Genomic DNA, 6,679 nt, shown 5'->3' with positions numbered 1-6,679 from the left:
CTAGAAGGAATTGTCTTACAGCAAAAACTTTCTTTTTACAGACTCCAAAATAGTTTCATGAGCGATATTCGTCTATTTGGTCTATTTTGTTAGCAGATCATCACTTTGATTCGCTTTGTCATGAATTTTTCTGAAGAAATTCGAGTTTTCACATCAACGTCAGTAAAAGGGTTGACAATTTTCTGTAAATTTTTTAAATTTTTTTAGTGCAAAACTATCAAAGAACTTACGAACTAAGTCAAAATCTCTAAAGTACTATAATAATAAAACCTCTGAGCGAATTTCACCCTAAAAAGAGCTTTTGGGTTTTGGCCTTAAACTTATAGAATCCTCTATTTTGCTGAATAATAGTAAGACGGATATCTTAAAAACGGTAAAAAGTTACTCATAACCCCAAAAAGACATGAGAGAACTTCTGACCATGTTCGCTTCAAAGAAAAATATATTGACCGCTGTAGGGGTCAAAAATTTTAGGACTCATGCTAGTCGGATAAATTTTCGACTCCCACAATAAATAAGAGCAGATATACGCCAAAAATCTCATAAAGCTATAAAGGTGAGTTCGAAATTAGTTCCAGAAATTTGTGATCTGAGAGATTTTCTGTAAAATTGTAGGCCGAAAACTATATTTTATCTCGTCTTCGTAAAACTTCCATCGGTAATTTACGTTACTTTAAAGTTATACCGATAGTCGATTATCGCGATGTGAAATCGTGTGATAAGTTAATGGATCACATTTTTAGTGAATATCTTAACAGAAAAATTTCAGTACTCATATCATATCAGTCTTACTCTTCTGAAATCGGACCCGTATGACTATTTCAAAGTATTGTTTGAATTGATCAAGCTATAATTTTTAAATATTTAATTTCGGCAAAGTTTCATATTCATGAATCCTCTTGAAAATATCAGGTATCTAGAATGTTCTAAGCCTCGACACTGTTGCAGAAAGGTGCGTGAGAGTTCTGAGATTCACCCCAACTGAACATGTTTCATAAGTTAGGTTACGGTTTGCTCATTAAAGACGTTTCTGTTATTATATCGGCTTAGCATGTTCTCCAAAGAGAGTTTTGAAGAAAGCTGACACGTTCATAGTCCATTACCGAACTGAAATTGAATGAATTAAACTCTTTTCGGAACGGAACGTACCTCATTAAACATACAGATTTTTTCGTGCACTAAACGACTGGGATTTTTGAAACTTCCATTGCTGTTCCGACATAGCATCTGCTCAAATTTTACATGTTGAAACCTCCTTGGCTTGTATTGGTCAATCCTTAATCCTATAAACTTGTTATAATCCTCGGTTTGGATAGCCTTCAGCGATTTCAGCTTTTTCGGTTTTCAGTTAATTTTTGTAACGCCATTCGCTAGATTGTTGAACAGTTTCGATTTCTTCTAGGAATGATTCGTTTGATGAAATTAGGGTCCTCAGCTATGTTTTCAAGACCCTCTGCTCTTCCTCTTTTTTGCAAAAGATTCAGATCTTTTGGTAGGAGTCTAGCATTGATATGCTTCATACAGCAAATATTAACCAAAATGTGATGAGTTGATTCATTGGATATGATGAGATCCTCTGTTATCAATCTAATGCCAACATGACGATTTTCATGCACTATTTCTTTAAATTTTTCGACGTTATCGTTGGATTTTTCTTAGGAAACTCTTAGGAAACACTACTTAGAATTCAGAGCTTAGAAAGGCTGAGGTCTACGAGCAACATGTTTCTTGGTTTTTTGCGTTTTTGAAGTCAAAGTAATTATCTGTAATAGTTTTAATTGTCTTTGAGGATTTTTAGGGGATTCAAGTTCGGTGGATTTCTTTAAAGAGATGGAATCAAATGGTTTAATAAGTTATAAGGGCTTTTGAGAATTCATGGTCGATGAAAGAGAGGGAATATAATAGTTTAATAGGGAGTGAGTGTCTGTTAGCCTGAGTTTATATAAAAAAACAGAGCTATTCAGTTAACGGTTCATGCTTTCAGTATTTTCTGGATTAGTAGACCTTGAAGAAAAATTATTGTGTGTCATTACTTTTAATTACTAAAGTAAAAATTTGCAATACTTTCTTCACATCAAAGAATGGAACTTTAATTAATCATTACTAAACCCACAAACTTAACTGAGGAGGAGTCTGATTAAAATTTTGCGCTTCCATTAACAGCGGAGGAAATTAAAATTTGCGACGTTATATAACTTTCGCTCATTTGCAGTGCTCCACTTATCAATGGAGTCAGTGAACACACACACAATTGCATTTTTTGAAAGTAATACTATACGCAGACAGACTACTTATCTGCTTAAGCAAAATGAAATATGTGTGATTACATTTATGTTTTCTGAGTTGTTATGCAAATGTGAAGTTAAAATATACAAAATATAATCTAAAATGAATGAGTGACAGCTTAAGATTGGCTTAAATGACCAAAGCTTTTGTTTGTGTGGGGAGAGAAAGAGGAGGCTCACTTCCGTTCGGACAAATTCCAAGATAAATTCAACAGCAACTGAAATGGGAAAGAAGCAAACTGGTTGGCGTTCCATTTTGTTTATTTACTCTTTTTCCATAATTTCTTTTTTTTTTGTATGCGAACTGCCCAAATGCCCGCAACCGGCACTGCATCCCCGCCCGATAATCAATCCGGCAGCTGTCTACCAAATTTACTTACACATATGGACTTACATATCTGCACATGTATACAGTTAAGATGTTCTCAAGCCACTGCCGAGTGCGCCGAGTGTTGAAAGTCGAAATCGAAAAGTTTGAGAATGAAAAAATAACTGCTTAACATAAACCGCCTTAAATATTTCAACAAAAAAAGGCATACAATAAAAGTCAACAACAACAATAACCAGGTGAACGAAGCAACCGCACAGACAACAACAAATTCCAACATCTTGCTTATGCTAACCCGGCTAAAATACGCTGCACCGAAAAAACCTGGTCTCAACGGCCTTGCCAAGGTTGAGCGAACAAGCAAAGGCAGTAAGAAGAAGCAGATGAAGAGAAAGAAGCAGAGCAAAAGATGTTTATGTGCGCTGAGCGAATGCCACAAAACCTCCACACACCTTTCATTTCAGGTAGACGAAGTCAGTAAGAGTGCGCTGCTGTAGTAACGGCAAGAAAATCAACAGCAACAACAACCACCAGCACTTTTGTTTCGTGACTTTTCTCGGCGGCGCAAGCGCAGCTGCTCGGCGTGCTGTAGCGGCGACTGCGGCTGTTCGTTGCTCATTACTTGGCGTGCGGCTGCTAAGTATTGTTGGTTTTGTTGTTGATGTTGTTGTTGGGACTGCTTTTACCGCGTTTTGATATGCTATGATGGCTGTTGTGCTTGTTATTGCTGCTGTTGTTGCCATTATTGTTAGGCCTTTTGTTGTTGTTGTTGTTATTATTATTGCTGTTGTCATTATCGTTAGTGTTGTTGTTTTTATTATAGCATATGTAGGGTTTATTGTTGTGCCGAGGTACGTGTTCGGCATGTCGAGTGCTGCCAATTACAGCACCAGCGGCGGCGGCAGCGGTGACAATAGCCCTCCACTAACAACAACTAGCGCAAGCGTCAGCCAAGCAATTCATGGCTTAAATAATTAAAAGCGGCTTACAGTGGACGTAACGTTGTTTGTTAACACATTTTTCGAAAAAAAAAACAACAAATTGATATGTTTGTATATACTATATATATGTATGTAGTATATGTGTCTTTAGAAGCATCGTAAAAATTCCCAAAATGAGATCATTAGCGGAAGTCTATATGTCAGCTGGCGAGTTGTTGTAACTACATATTTAAGCACATAAAATAAAATTAGAAAGAGAATTAATTCAAGAAAACAGGAATAATTATAGCAGAAAGAGGAAGAGCTGGGAATCGTTGGAAATCATTTATTCGTATTAAATTGATATGTGCTTATTATACAGTTAAGGCGCAAAGGAATGCAATATTAGGCAGACAAAATTTTGTAATCGAATTCAATACGTGAGACTATCTGTATACCTCATCAAAATGTGATAACAACTTCCTTTTCTCTTCTCTTTCTCTCTGTTTCTAAATGCGATTCTTTTAATTTACGACAGTTGCTTGTTCGATTCACCAGCTACTCTTTGCGAATGAAACACACCCCGTTACGCAATTATAGCCAAGTTTAAAACAGCGCACCATTCGTTCTTGCTCTTCGCAGTTTGACGCCAATTGGAGTTGCCAAGTGTAGCCAGGTCCTTCTCTACCTGGTCTTTCCAGTGGAGTGGAGGTCTTCCTATTCCTCTGTTTCCCATGGCGGGTACTACGTCGAACAATTGCAAAGCTGGGGTGTTTTCGTCCAATCGGACGACATAATTCGCTAAACTATGCCAATATCGTAGTATATATGGCTCAGCATTCCATCGAATGCCATACTCGCCGCAGAACCTGCCTCTCGAAAACTCGTAACGTCGACTCATCAGATGTTGTCATTGCCCATGCAACTGCACCATATAGCAGGACGGGAATAATGAGTGACTTATAGAGTTTGGTGTTTGTTCGTCGAGAGGAATTTACTGAATACTCTTCGTTGATACATAAGAGTCTCTTGACCCACATCCAGTAGTTTTGTAGGGTAATAAACGACCGGGGTTTCTCATTTCATAAATCTAATCTAACTTACCTTACTTGCTGGAATTCGGTACTACTCCAAAAAGACTCCTCAATGACCAAGGTTAAACAACGAAATATTTATTAAGGGTCCTATAGCCTGTCCGGATGTTGCTATTAGTCCAGTCGTTAATAGGTTTTGATAAAAAAAAATTCATAACCACATCACGGAACAAATAAATACCGAATTCTGGTAATAATTTTAGTTCTAGTTTCGAAAAAGTTCGTCAAGTTAGGTTCGTTCGTTAAATAGCTGAGACAGGTCCAACGGAGCAAAGCTGTTTTACACGCATTGAATTTGCTGATAGTGAGCTCAAAGCTAGCCAAGGAGTACATGACCTCATTAGCAGTAGCAAAAAGCTACTTCCATATTTAATTTGAGCTCGCTGGAAAGAGCAGCCTTTCCCAAATCCCATTATGATGGAAACAAGCAGGTTCCTCTGTCGTTGTGTACTCGGGCGTCAGATTTTTTGGCCTCGCGCGAACTCAGAAAGCGTTGGTCAGCAACCAGCACTTGTGGGGTTGCGTAAGCCATCTGGCTCAGAGTGGAACGCAAAAGGTTCATGGATCTACGAGCTCTTACCATGGTGTCCTAACTGGAAAGTGTCCCATTGGCACTCATGCGGTGAAGCTAGAGATTTTGGAGTACGCAAAGTTGTAGGGAGGAAGATGAGTTTGAAATATTTTAACACTTTCTCTAGGCGCTTTGTAGTTTTATGATGATCTTTTGGATCGATTCCTCGTTTTGCTTCGCAGTTTATACTTTAACAACAAAGCGTTTATTCTGATGCACTCTTAGCTTTCTTCTCTCTAATGGCAAAAAAAAAAAGAGAGTTTCTAACATTTTACTCCTCTTGTTTTGCTCTGACTCAAGGTGAACAAACTCATACAAAAGCATACATGAAACTTTTCTATCAAAGGAAAGTCTAAAAAAGCAAATAAGAATATCTATGTGAATCAGATTTAACATAGTTCCACTAGAAACTTATAAAATTTATTGAATTTTCACACACCTTTGCAAATTAATTTAAGTTTTCCTGGCTGCTGATCTTTTCATACACTTATACATAAGTACATAAGTATACATTCATATATTTTTATATACATACATACATACATATATGAACAAATATGTATAATCCGACAGCATTATTTTTGCTTTCTTCTTTTAATATGATTTTCCACCCCAATGGTTGGTGACATTGACTGCCACATTTATCCCATTCAACTGGGTTCGTGTGTCACATCATTCGTAGCGTAAAATTCAATTCACTTTTTTGCAGCGCTCATTACTTTCTTTGAATTTCTGCTTTTCTTTTTTTTTGGCTCATGAAAAGACACATTGTTGTAAAAAATTTCTGTTGCTTTTTGTATCTTGTGACAAAGACAATTTTCAGCTTGCCATTGAAACGGAAGCAGCTGGTTGCTAGAAAATTGAAACAATAGATTTTGATTTTTTTTTGCCAAATTTCTTGATTTGGAAAATGCTACGATTCACGCCATGTTGTGGACCACCAGATCGTACCTTCGGTTCGATCTTTGATGAGAGATACGAACAGTGAAATTTCGAGCCTTGAAATTAAATGCTTGACAATTCGATAAGATTAAATTTCTGATAAAATGCTATTTAGAAATGAGATCTGCAGCTAATAAAAACAGTGTTGGAATGCTGCATATATGACCCATAGTTGATCTTCCTTGCTTATAGTTAATTGTATATGTAAATTTATTTTTATTCATCGAGGTTCCAAATAAAAAGAATTGCAGGCCTTCATCTACAAAAAATACTATAGAGAGTTGATTGAATTGGTTTCTATATGTGGACAAATATGAGGCTCTTTGTTAATACTTTTTGTATTGTCAAAGCCCTAATTGAAACTTCCGACTTCAATTCGACGGAAAAGTCAAAGCCATTCTTATAGAACTTTTTCAAATATTATAATTACCAAAACTCTGCGATATCCGGCCAATTCACATAAAAGTTAAGTGTGGGCTCTGCTTACCGTCAGCCGACTCATGATAGAAGTAAATGATAGTTTGAAGCAGAAAAACATC

The 6,679-nt window shown here is 36.8% G+C and overlaps 1 protein-coding gene across 1 annotated transcript in view; it reads right to left on the bottom strand.

Moving 5' to 3' along the window:
• The window catches only part of LOC126752344 (uncharacterized), a 203,374-nt gene that overhangs the window by 163,379 nt on the left and 33,316 nt on the right, over positions 1 to 6,679 (bottom strand). The gene's annotated exons all lie outside the window — the stretch shown is intronic.

This window comes from Bactrocera neohumeralis, chromosome 3 (genome assembly GCF_024586455.1).
Source record: "Bactrocera neohumeralis isolate Rockhampton chromosome 3, APGP_CSIRO_Bneo_wtdbg2-racon-allhic-juicebox.fasta_v2, whole genome shotgun sequence".
Lineage (NCBI taxonomy): Eukaryota > Metazoa > Arthropoda > Insecta > Diptera > Tephritidae > Bactrocera > Bactrocera neohumeralis.
The sequence above is the reverse complement of the archived record's forward strand: the minus strand, read 5'-3'. Positions and strand labels throughout refer to the sequence as shown.